We start from the raw sequence: 12724 nt of genomic DNA, 5'->3' as shown, positions 1-12724 counted from the left end.
TTTTTTTTTAATTTCTGATTGCTTCCCCCATCCTTTCCCCCACTTTCTTTCTTTTTCTTTCTCCTTTTATTCTTTTTTGCTTTTTTCTTCCTTTTTCCTTTTTTCTTTTTCTCTTCTCTTTTTTTCTTTCTCTCTTCTCTTTTTCTCCTTTTCCCAATACAACTTGTTTTTGGCCACTCTGCACTGAGCAAAATGACTAGAAGGAAAACCTCACCTCAAAAGAAAAAACAGTCCTCTCTCCCACAGAGTTACAAATCTGGATTACAACTCAATGTCAGAAAACCAATTCAGAAGCACTATTATACAGCTACTGGTGGCTCTAGAAAAAAGCATAAAGGACTCAAGAGACTTCATGACTGCAGAATTTAGATACAATCAGGCAGAAAGTAAAAATCAATTGAATGAGATGCAATCCAAACTAGAATTCCTAATGACGAGGGTTAACGAGGTGGAAGAACGAGTGAGTGACATAGAAGACAAGTTGATGGCAACGAGGAAAACTGAGGAAAAAAGAGACAGACAATTAAGAGACCAGGAAGACAGATTAAGGGAAATAAACGACAGCCTGAGGAAGAAAAACCTATGTGTAATTGGGGATCCCGAGGGCGCCGAAAGGGACAGAGGGCCAGAATATGTATTTGAACAAATCCTAGCTGAAAACTTTCCTAATCTGGGAAGGGAAACAGGCATTCAGATCCAGGAAATAGAGAGATCCCCCCCTAAAATCAATAAAAACCGTCCAACACCTCGATTTAATAGTGAAGCTTGCAAATTCCAAAGATAAAGAGAAGATCCTTAAAGCAGCAAGAGACAAGAAATCCCTGACCTTTATGGGGAGGAGCAGACCTCTCCACAGCGACCTGGCAGCCCAGAAAGTGCTGGCTGGATATATTCAGGGTCCTCCATGAGAAGAACATGCAACCAAGAATACTTTATCCAGCCAGGCTCTCATTCAAAATGGAAGGAGAGATAAAGAGCTTTCAAGACAGGCAGGAACTGAAAGAATATGTGACCTCCAAACCAGCTCTGCAAGAAATTTTAAGGGGGACTCTTAAAATTCCCCTTTAAGAAGAAGTTCAGTGGAACAATCCACAAAAACAAGGACTGAATAGATGTCATGATGACACTAAACTCATATCTGTTGATAGTAACTCTGAACGTGAATGGGCTTAATGACCCCTTCAAAGGCGCAGGGTTTCAGACTGGATAAAAAATCAGGACCCAACTATTTGCTTTCTACAAGAGACTCATATTAGACAGAAGGACACCTACAATCTGAAAATAATGGGTTGGAGAACCATTTACCATTCAAATGGTCCTCAAAAGAAAGCAGTGAAAAAAAAAAAAAAGAAAGAAAGCAGTGGTAGCCATCCATATATCAGATAAACTAAAATTTACCCCGAAGACTATAGTGAGAGATGAAGACGGACACTAAATCATACTTAAAGGATCTATCCAACAAGAGGGCTTAACAATCCTGAATATATATTCCCCGAAAATCGGAGCTGCCAAATATTTAAACCAATTAATAACGAAAGTGAAGAAATACTTAGATAATAATTATCTTATACTTGGTGACTTCAATCTAGGTCTTTCTACCCTCGATAGGTCTTCTAAGCACAACATCTCCAAAGAAACGAGAGCTTTAAATGATACACTGGAGCAGATAGATTTCACAGATATCTACAGAACTTTACATCCAAACTGAACTGAATAAACATTCTTCTCAAGTGCACATGGAACTTTCTCCAGAATAGACCACATACTGGGTCACAAATCACGTCTGAACCGATACCAAAAGATTCAGATCATCCCCTGCATATTCTCAGACCATAATGCCTTAAAATTAGAACTAAATCACAACAAGAAGTTTGGAAGGACCTCAAACACGTGGAGGTTAAGGACCATCCTGCTAAAAGATGAAAGGTTCAACCAGGAAATTGAGGAAGAATTAAAAGGATTCATGGAAACTAATTGGAATGAAGATACAAACGTTCAAAATCTTTGGCATGCAGCAAAAGCAGTCTGAAGGGGGAAATACATCACAATACAAGCATCCATTCAAAAACTGGAAAGAACTCAAACACAAAAGCTAACCTTACTCATAAAGGAGCTAGAGAAAAAAACAGCAGCTAGATCCTACACCCAAACAGAATAAGAGATTTAATTAAAATTAGAGCAGACCTCAAGGAAACTGAGACCATAAGAAATGTGGAACAGATCAACAAAACCAGGAGTTGGTTCTTTGAAAGAATTAATACCATACATAAACCATTAGCCAGTCTTATTAAGAAGAGAGACAAGACTCAAATTAATAAAATCATGAATGAGAAAGGAGAGATCACTACCAACACCAAGGAAATACAAACGATTTTAAAAACATATTATGAACAGCTATACGGAAATAAATTAGGCAATCTAGAAGAAATGGACGCTTTCCTGGAAAGCCACAAACTACCAAAACTGGAACAGGAAGACATAGAAAACCTAAACAGGCCAATAACCAGGGAGGAAATTGAAGCAGTCATCAAAAACCTCCCAAGTCACAAAAGTCCAGGGCCAGATGGCTTCCCAGGGGAAATCTATCAAACGTTTAAAGAAGAAACCATACCTATCCTACTAAAGCTGTTTGGAAAGATAGAAAGAGATGGAGTACTTCCAAATTCGTTCTATGAAGCCAGCATCACCTTAATTCCAAAACCAGACAAAGACCCCACCTAAAAGGAGAATACAGACCAATATCCCTGATGAACATGGATGCAAAAATTCTCAACAAGATACTAGCCAATAGGATCCAACAATACATTAAGAATATTATTCACCATGACCAAGTAGGATTTATCCCCGGGACACAAGGCTGGTTCAACACGTGTAAAAAAATCAATGTCATTCATCATATCAGCAAGAGAAAAACCAAGAACCATATGATCCTCTCATTAGATGCAGAGAAAGCATTTGACAAAATAGAGCATCCATTCCTGATCAAAACACTTCAGAGCGTAGGGATAGAGGGAACATTCCTCGACATCTTAAAAGCCATCTACGAAAAGCCCACAGCAAATATCATTCTCAGTGGGGCAGCACTGGGAGCCTTTCCCCTAATATCAGGAACAAGACAGGGATGTCCACTCTCACCATTGCTATTCAACATAGTCTGGAAGTCCTAGCCTTAGCAGTCAGACAGCAAAAAGACATTAAAGGCATTCAAATTGGCAAAGAAGAAGTCAAAATCTCCCTCTTCTCAGATGACATGATACTCTACCTAGAACACCCAAAAGCCTCCCCCCCAAGATTGCTAGAACTCATACAGCAATTTGGTAGCGTTGCAATATAAAAACTCAATATCGAGAAATCAATGGCATTTCTATACACTGACAATGAGACTGAGGAAAGAGAAATTAAGGAGTCAATTTCATTTACAGTTGCACCCAAATCAAAAGATACCTAGGAATAAACCTAACCAAGGAGGTAAATGATCTATACCCTAAAAACAATAGAACACTTCTGAAAGAAATTGAGGAAGACACAAAGAGATGGAAAAATATTCCATGCTCATGGATTGGCAGAATTAATATTGTGAAAATGTCAATGTTACCCAGGCAATGTACACGTTTAATGCAATCCCTATCAAAATACCATGGACTTTCTTCTGAGAGTTAGAACAAATTATTTTAAGATTTGTGTGGAATCAGAAAAGACCCCGAAAGCCAGGGGAATTTTAAAAAAGAAAACCATATCTGGGGGCATCACAATGCCAGATTTCAGGTTGTACTACAAAGCTGTGGTCATCAAGACAGTGTGGTACTGGCACAAAAACAGACACATAGATCAATGGAACAGAATAGAGAACCCAGAAGTGGACCTTGAACTTTATGGTCAACTAATATTCGATAAAGGAGGAAAGACTATCCATTGGAAGAAAGACAGTCTCTTCAATAGATGGTGCTGGGAAAATTGGACATCCACCTTCAGAAGAATGAAACTAGACCACTCTCTTTCACCATAAACAAAGATAAACTCAAAATGGATGAAAGATCTAAATGTGAGACAAGAATCCATCAAAATCCTAGAGGAGAACACAAGCAACACCCGTTTTAAACTTGGACACAGCAACTTCTTGAAACGTACATCCATGAAGGCAAAAGAAACAAAAGCAAAAATGAACTATTGTGACTTCATCAAGATAAGAAGCTTTTGCACAGCAAAGGATACAGTCAACAAAACTAAAAGACAACCTACAGCATGGGAGAAGATATATGCAAAAGACGTTTCAGATAAAGGGCTAGTTTCCAAGATCTATAAAGAACTTCTTAAAATCAACACCAAAGAGACAAACAATCCAATCATGAAATGGGCAAAAGACATGAAGAGAAATCTCACAGAGGAAGACACTGACATGGCAACATGCACATGAAAACATGCTCTGCATCACTTGCCCTTAGGGATATACAAATCAAAACCACAATGAGATACCACCTCACACCAGTGAGAATGGGGAAAATTAACAAGGCAGGAAACCACAAATGTTGGAGAGGATGCGGAGAAAAGGGAACCCTCTTACACTGCTGGTGGGAATGTGAACTGGTGCAGTCACTCTGGAAAACTGTGTGGAGGTTCCACAAAGTGTTAAAAATAGACCTGCCCGATGACTCAGCAATTGCACTATTGGGGATTTACCCCAAAGATTCAGATGCAATGAAACGCCGGGACACCTGCACCCCGATGTTTATAGCAGAATGTCCACAATAGCCAAACAGTGTCAGGAGCCTTGGTGTCCATCGAAAGATGAATGGATAAAGAAGATGTGGTTTATGTATACAATGGAATATTATTCAACCATTAGAAACGACAAATACCCAACATTTGTTTCAACGTGGATGGAACTGGAGGCTATTATGCTGAGTGAAGTAAGTCAATTAGGAGAAGGACAAACAGTGTATGTTCTCATTCCTTTGGGGAATATAAATAATAGTGAAAGGGAATATAAGGGAATGGAGAAGAAACGTTTGGGAAATATCAGAAAGGGAGAGAGATCATAAAGACTCCTAACTCTGGGAAAAGAACTAGCGGTGCTGGAAGGGGAGGAGGGCGGGGGTGGGGGTGAATGGGTGACGGGCACTGAGGGGGACACTTGACGGGATGAGCACTGCGTGTTATTCTGTATGTTGGTCAATTGAACACCAATAAAAAATAAATTTATTTTAAAAAAAAGATCAAACAACTGCATATTTATGCTGCCAACATGGGAGTACCGAAATATAGAAACCAATTAACAACAAACGTACAGGAACACACTGATAATAATACAATGACTGGGGATTTTAACACCCACTTATGGCAATGGACCGATCGTCTATGCAGAAAATCAACAGGGGAACAATAGGCTTGACACACTGGACCAAAGTGACTCAACAGATATAGTCTGAATATTTCTTCCTAAAGCAGAATACACATTCCTTTCAAGTGCACATGGGACATTCTCCAGAATAGATTATATCATGGACCACAAATCAGCCCTCAACAGGTACAACAGGTACAAGAAGGATGGTATCACACCATGTATATTTTCGGACGACGACGCTATGAAACTTGAAGTCGACAGTAAGAAAAAATTTGGACAGACCAAATATTTGTGGAGATTATGATCATCCTACCAGAGAAGGAATGGAGTAACCAGGAAATTAAAGAGGAAATTTAAAACAAATGAAAATGAAAACATGTTTCTTCAAACCTCTAGGATGTAGCAAAGACAGTCCTTAGAGGGAAGTAGATAGCAATACAGGCCTACCTCAAGAAACAAGAAGTCTCCAATACACAACCCAACACTACACCTAAAGGAGCTGGAAAAGGAATAGGGAACAAATCCTAAAGCCTCCTTAAGAAGGAAAAAATAAAGATGAGAGCAGAAATAATCAATACAGAAACAACAAAACAGTAGAATGGAATAATGAAACTAAGAACTGGTTCTTCAAAATAACTAAGAAAATGGATCAAGCCCTAGCCAGCCTTATCAACAAGAAAACAGAAAAGAACTAAATAAATAAAATCACAAAAGAGAGAAGAGAGATCACAATCAACACCAGAAAATAAGACAATTATAAGGGAATACTATAAAAGATTATACGCTAACAACCTGGGAGACCAGGAAGAATTGGAGAGATCCCTAGAAATGTGCAAACGAGCAAAACTGAAAGAGGAAGAAATAGAAAATGTGACTAGACCCATAACTAGCAAAGGAATTTAATCAGCAAGGCACCTGGGTGCCTCAGTGGTTGAGCATCTGCTTTGGCTCAGGTCATGATCCCGGGGTCCTGGGGAATCATGTCCCACATCAGGCTCCCTGCGTGGAGCCTCATTTTCCCCCTGCCTATACCCCTGCCTCTCTGTGTCTTGCATGAATACATAAATAAAATATTTAAAAAAGAAAAAAGATAAAAAGATGAGAAAGGACCCAAATAAAATCACAAATGAGATAAGAGAAATAACAACCAAAACTAGAGAAATAAAAACGTTTATAAGAGAACATTATGAAAAATTATATGCCAGCAACCTAGAACCTGGAAGAAATAGATCAATTCCTGGAAATATATAACACAGCAAAAATGAAAAAGGAAGAAATAAGAAACTAGAACACACAGATAACCAGCAACGAAATTGAATCAGCAATCAGGAATCTCCCAACAGGAGATGCTTAGATCAATAGAATAGAATGGAATGCCGAAACAAGATACAAACCTGTAACTCTATGATCCATTAATCGACAACAAGGCAGCAGGGAATATCCAATGGCACAAAGACAGTCTCTTCAACAAACCCTAACCCTGACCCCAGGATAAGAACAAATGGTGTTGGGAAAACCAGGCAGCCACATGCAGAAGAATGAAACTGGACCACTTTCTTACACAATATATATAAAAAATAAATTCAAAATGGATGAAAGACCTAAATGTGAGACCTGAAACCATAAAAAGAAGAAAAGATAGGCAGCAACGTCTTTGACGTTGGCCATTGGATCTTCTTTCTAGATATGCCTCTGAGGTGAGGGAAACAAAAGCAAAAATACTCTTGGGACTTCATCAAATTCAAAAGCTTCTGCAAAATGAAAGAAACAACCAACGCTAAAAGGCAACATACAAAATGAAAGGAGATATTTGTAAATAACACATCCAATAAACAGTTAGTATGCAAAATACGCAAAGCAAATATAAATCTCAACCTCCTAAACACAAATTATCCAACTGCAGATGGGTAGAAGACATGAATGGACTTTGTCTCTGACAAGACATCCAGATGGCCACCAGACACCGAAAGACACTCCGCGTCACCCATCATCAGGGAAATTCAAATGAAAACCACAATAAGATGTCACCTGACAGCCGACAGAATGGCTAAAATTAACAACAGAAGAAACAACAGGTGTTGTTGAGGCTATAGAGAAGAGGGAGCCCCCTTACACTCCTGGTGGGCATGCGAACAGTTGCAGCCACTGTGAAAAACACTGTGGAGGGTCCTCGAGACGTTAAAAATAGGGGATCTCTGGGTGGTGCAGCGGTTTGGTACCTGCCTTTGGCCCATGTCGCGATCCTGGAGACCTGGGATCGAATCCCACGTCGGACTAACAGTGCACGGAGCCTGCTTCTCCCTCTGCCTGTGTCTCTGCCTCTCTCTCTGTGACTATCATAAAAAAAATTTAAAAAGAAGTTAAAAATAGCGCTACCCTACGATTCCAAAATTGCAGAGCTAGGTATTTACCCCGATGATACAAAAGTCTTTTAGTAGATTCCAAGTAGGACACGCAGACCAGTGTTTGTAGCAGCGTTATCAACAACAGCCAAACTGTGGATACAGCCCAGATGTCCATCGACTGATGAATGGGCAGAGACGATGTGGTAAATATACCCACTGCGACATCACTCGGTCATCAGAAGCGATGAAATGAAGCCATTTACAATGATGTGGGAGAAGTGGAAAGGACTTATGCTTAATGAACTCAGTCAGTCAGAGAAAGATATGAAATACCATACAATTGCATTCACATGTGAATTTTAAGAAACCAGACAAACTGGCAAAGGGGCAGGGGGGGGATGAGAGAAGCAAACAAAAAAACACACTCTTAACCACAGAGAATCAACTAATAAATACCAGAGGAAGGTGAGGGAGATGGGGAATCAGGGGATGGGGATAGTGGAGAGCACCTGTGGCCAGTACCAGGCGTTGTAAGCAAGAGTTGAATCACTATGTGGTAAACCTGAAACTATATCATACTGTGTTTACAAAGAGGAATTCAAGTAAAACATTAAAATAATAATTGGTAGTATTGATGAAACATGTACGCACTAGAGATAAAATCAGAAAGGCAACTGAAAATCCAAATAAAGAGTCTTTAGAGCCACAAATCCCCTCCTAGCTCAGCTCGGGAGAAGCCTGCCATGTCTATTCTGACACCATCAGAAGCCTGGATTTTGATTCTCTGGGGAGGCCACTGACTTGGTGGAGTCAGGCTATCTTTGAACCCAAAACCTAAATAGAGTGCATAAAACTAAACGGCCCAAGATGCTAGGAGTCCCAGTGCAGGCACATGCTAAGTCCCAAACTCTAACCATACACAGACATAACCCTAACCCTACACTTAATCGTAATGTTAACCTAACCCTTAAACAAGACCCATCACTAATCGAAAAACAAACACAAACCCCAAGACCAAAACACATTCACTGAACCTTCCTGCCAACCCTCACCCTAACTCCTAAATGCAGGTGCACCTAAACTTAGGTTTCCTTAACCCTGACCCCTACATTAAATGCTAACACGAACCCTAACCTCTAACCCTATCCTTAAAATAAGGTATTCAAATCCTATTCCTAACCTTAACCTGTACCCAAACCCTAACCCTCTAATACTAATCCTATCTCATACCGCAAACTGTACCCTAACCCATACCCTAAAGCCAACCCCTAACCCACTCCCTAACCCTATATCTTGCCCTTTTCCAAAACCGTACCCTGACCCTGACCTGACCCTAACCCTAAACCCTAACCAAACACTAACACTAACCCTAGCCCTAACCCCTATCCTAATCCTAACCCTCGCCCTAACCCTAAACCTAGCCCTAACTTTAACTCTAACCCTTAACTCTAACCCCTAACTCTAACCTCTAACAATAACTCACACCCTAACCCCTAACCCTAACTGCAAACCTAAGCCCAACCCTAACTCTAACCATAACCCTATCCCCAACTCCTAACCTCCTGCCCTCATCCCTAGAGCCTAAACCCTAACCCTAACACTAAATCCTGTCCCTTACCCTAACCACCATCCTAACTCTTAACACTGACCAATACCCTTATGCCTCACCTAACCTCTAATTCGTAACCATAAGCATAATCACTAACCCCTAACATCTAACCTAAGGCTAACCACCAACTTCCTCCCCTCCCCTAACCCTACCATTCATTCTACCCTTTCACTTACACTGTGGTTCTGAGGAGTCCCTTCTGATATGGACGTGGCCCCCAATGGCTCCTCCAGATTCCTCCAAGGGGTCCTGAGGAAGCCGGGCGCCTGTGAGTGTGGACGTGGCCCCACGTGTTCCTGAGTCATAGTCAGCGGGTCCTGAGGACGCTGGGTCTCCTGTCACTGTGGACTATGCCTCACATCCTCTGCAAGCCTCACAGCAGGTCCTCAGGAGGCCGGTGGCTCCTGTCAGCCTGGACATGGTCCCACTGTCCCCCAGAAAACTCACCGCAGGTCCTGAGGAGGCTGTGGGCTCCTGTCAGCATAGACGCAGCCCCTTATGTCCCTAAGCCAAAGTGCAGGTCCTGAGGAAGACAGGGTTCCTGTCAGCATTGACGTGGTCCCACATTTTCCTCAAGCCTCACCATAAGACCTGCGGAGGCTGGGGGCTCTTGTCAGCATGGACGTGGCCTCAAATCTTCCCAACACTTCACAGTGTGTCCTGAGGAGGCTGGAGACTCCTGTCACTGTGGATGCGGCACCCACAGTTTTCTTAGGCCTCACCACAGGCCCTGACAAAGCTGGGGTCTTCTGTCCACATGGACGCATCCACATATTTCCCCAAGTCTACACCAGGGGTCCTGAGGAAGTCAGCGTCCTGTTGTGTCCATGTGGCCCCAAGTCCTTTGAAGCGTAGCCGAGGATTCGAGGAGGCCAGGGCTCCTGTAACCATGAATGCGGGCCCCGCTTCCAGAAGCCTCAACTTATGTCCTGAGGGGCCCGGGAGCTCCTGCCAGAGTGAACGCGTCGCCACATCTTCCTGAAGCCTCCCCACAGTTCCTGAGGCTGCTCAGGGGCGCCTGTCAGCGTGGATGTGGGCCCACAATTTCCTGAAACCTCCCCGCCAGTCCTGAGGTGCTCAGGGCTCCTGTCACCGTGAATGTGGGCCCACATCTTCCTGAAGCCTCCCCGCGGGTCCTGAGGCGGCCCAGGGGCTCCTGTCAGGGTGGATGCGGGCCCACATCTTCCTAAAGCCTCAACGTGGGTCCTGAGGAGACCACGGTTCCTGTCAGCATGAATGTGGTCCAATTTCCCCCTGAAGACTCCCCGCGGGTCCTGAGGAGGCTGCAGCTCATCAGCATAGATGCGTCCCCATGTCTTCTGCAGGTCTCCCCAGCACAGGCTGGCTCCTGTTAGTGCAGGCAGAGGCGGCCTACTGCACATACGTGCCCTATGGGAGGGGCCTGGGCGCAGGCGCCCCCTGCGGGATGCTCTGGTGCTACAGGAGACTGTGCATGCGGCAGCAGGTGCTCTATGGGCCGCACCTGCCTGCTTTCAGGCTCCAGCTGGGGCCTGTTAGCTTCGGAAACATCTCACTGAAAAGGAGCCCAACACCCGGCTTCCCAGAAATACTTAAGACAAGGAATTGGAGCCCACAGGACGTGAAATGAAATGTGGACGTCCTGCAAAACTCACTCAACCATCTTCCACTGTGGGCGGGACCGCGGGTTGGTGCAGCCACCCTGGAAACATTGTGGAGGCCCCTCAGGATGTTACAAATAGAGCCGCCCTGCGACCAGGAGGTGAACGGCCTGGAGCTCACTCTGAGGATACAGATGCAGTGAGACTTGGGACACCTGCACCCCAATGTCCACAGCAGCTGGGTCCACAGTAGCCACACTGTGGGAGGAGCCTCGGTACCCTCTGCCAGATGATGGATAAAGAGGATGGGAGATAGATGATGGTCATAGAGAGAGGAATGGTACTCAGCTATCGAAGAGAAGGAAATCTTTCCATTTGCAATAATGTGGATAGAACTAAAGGGATCATGTTAAGTGAAGTAAGTCACTCGGGAAAGAGAATCACCGTGTGGTTTCATTCATAGGTGGAATTAAAGAAGCAAAGCAGATGAACAACTGTGAAGGGAAGGAAAAACAAGATGAAAACAGATGCAGGAAATACAGACCCTTAGTGATAGGAAACAAACTGAGGGTAGCTGGAGGGGGCAGATAACAGGGGACAGGCATGAAGGAGGGCACGTGATGTCTCGAGCACTGTTGTTATCTCCAACTGATGAATCCCTGAATTCTTCCTCTGAAAGTATAATACACTATACGTTAATTAATTGGGTTTAAATTAAGTTAAAAAAATCAGTTCTTTCAGAGCACATTTCCTTTTGGACTCTCTATTTTGCTCATTCAGCTTATGCCGGGACCACCCCCCGTGGGTCTGGTTTGTCTACCTAGGCTCCACGCCTCATCCTTGGCCCAGCATAGGGCTAGAACTCACAACCCCTGAGATCAGGCCGGAGGTGAGGTCAGGAGTCGGATGCTTAACCAACGGAGTCAGCCAGGAGCCTGAGAACCACACTGCTTTATCTCTGTGACATCTTTTGAAAAAGGAAAGTGCTGCGTCCCACTCTGTCATGCTTCTCCAATACTGATTTGCTGTCTGGGGTCATTTGTTGTGGGGGTTGGATGTTATGGGTTTTTTTTCCTATTTCTAAGATCTGCCACCATGATTTTGATAGGAATGACATTGAAACTGAGGGTGGCTTCAGGAACTGCGGACATTTTCACAAGATGAGGCTCCCACCCCACAAGCCCAGGACGGCCTCCCAGAGCCTGGTTTGGCTCAGTGCACAAGTCTTGTGCTCCTTTGGTTCAGTCTCATTATTTATTTTCCTTGATGCTCCTGAGAAGGACGTCACATCCTTCATTTCCTTCCTGAGTGCTCATTGTCCGGACACAGCAAGGCTACTCTGCTCTGTAGGGTCAGTTTGTGTCCCGTGACTTTTGAACTCACTCCTTAATTCTAACAGGATTTGGTGGAGGCTCTCGGGTTTCTCGTTTCTAGTACCTCTTCTTCAGCATATAGGGACAGTGTGACGTCCCCCTTCCAGGTGTGGAACCTTTGCTGTTTACACTTAATGTCCTAGAAAGCCCCACAATTGAATCAAAACTGAGCCCAGGCCAAGGGCAGGAAGCCCCTATTAGAATGAGAACAGGGCTCAATTCCCTTGAAGGCCCCATATAAAAATGTAAACAGAACTTGAGGAATTGGGGATCCCTGGGTGGCGCAGCAGTTTGGCGCCCGCCTTTGGCCTAGGGCGCGATTCTGGAGACCCGGGATCGAATCCCACATCGGGCTCCCAGTGCATGGAGCCCTCTTCTCCCTCTGCCTATGTCTCTGCCTCTCTCTCTCTCTCTGTGACTATCATAAACAAATAAAAATTAAAAAAAAAAGAACTTGAGGAATTGCTTCTGCCCTT

At 43.6% G+C, this 12724-nt stretch overlaps 1 protein-coding gene and 1 long non-coding RNA gene across 16 annotated transcripts in view; one reads left to right on the top strand and one right to left on the bottom strand.

Moving 5' to 3' along the window:
• LOC112656497 (uncharacterized) overlaps window positions 1–12724 on the top strand; it is a 441756-nt gene that overhangs the window by 39364 nt on the left and 389668 nt on the right. The gene's annotated exons all lie outside the window — the stretch shown is intronic.
• Window positions 1–12724, bottom strand: part of LOC118353533 (uncharacterized) — a 368208-nt gene that overhangs the window by 14986 nt on the left and 340498 nt on the right. The window lies entirely within an intron of this gene.

The sequence above is a fragment of the Canis lupus genome, chromosome 37, assembly GCF_003254725.2.
Source record: "Canis lupus dingo isolate Sandy chromosome 37, ASM325472v2, whole genome shotgun sequence".
Taxonomy (NCBI): domain Eukaryota; kingdom Metazoa; phylum Chordata; class Mammalia; order Carnivora; family Canidae; genus Canis; species Canis lupus.
The sequence above is the reverse complement of the archived record's forward strand: the minus strand, read 5'-3'. Positions and strand labels throughout refer to the sequence as shown.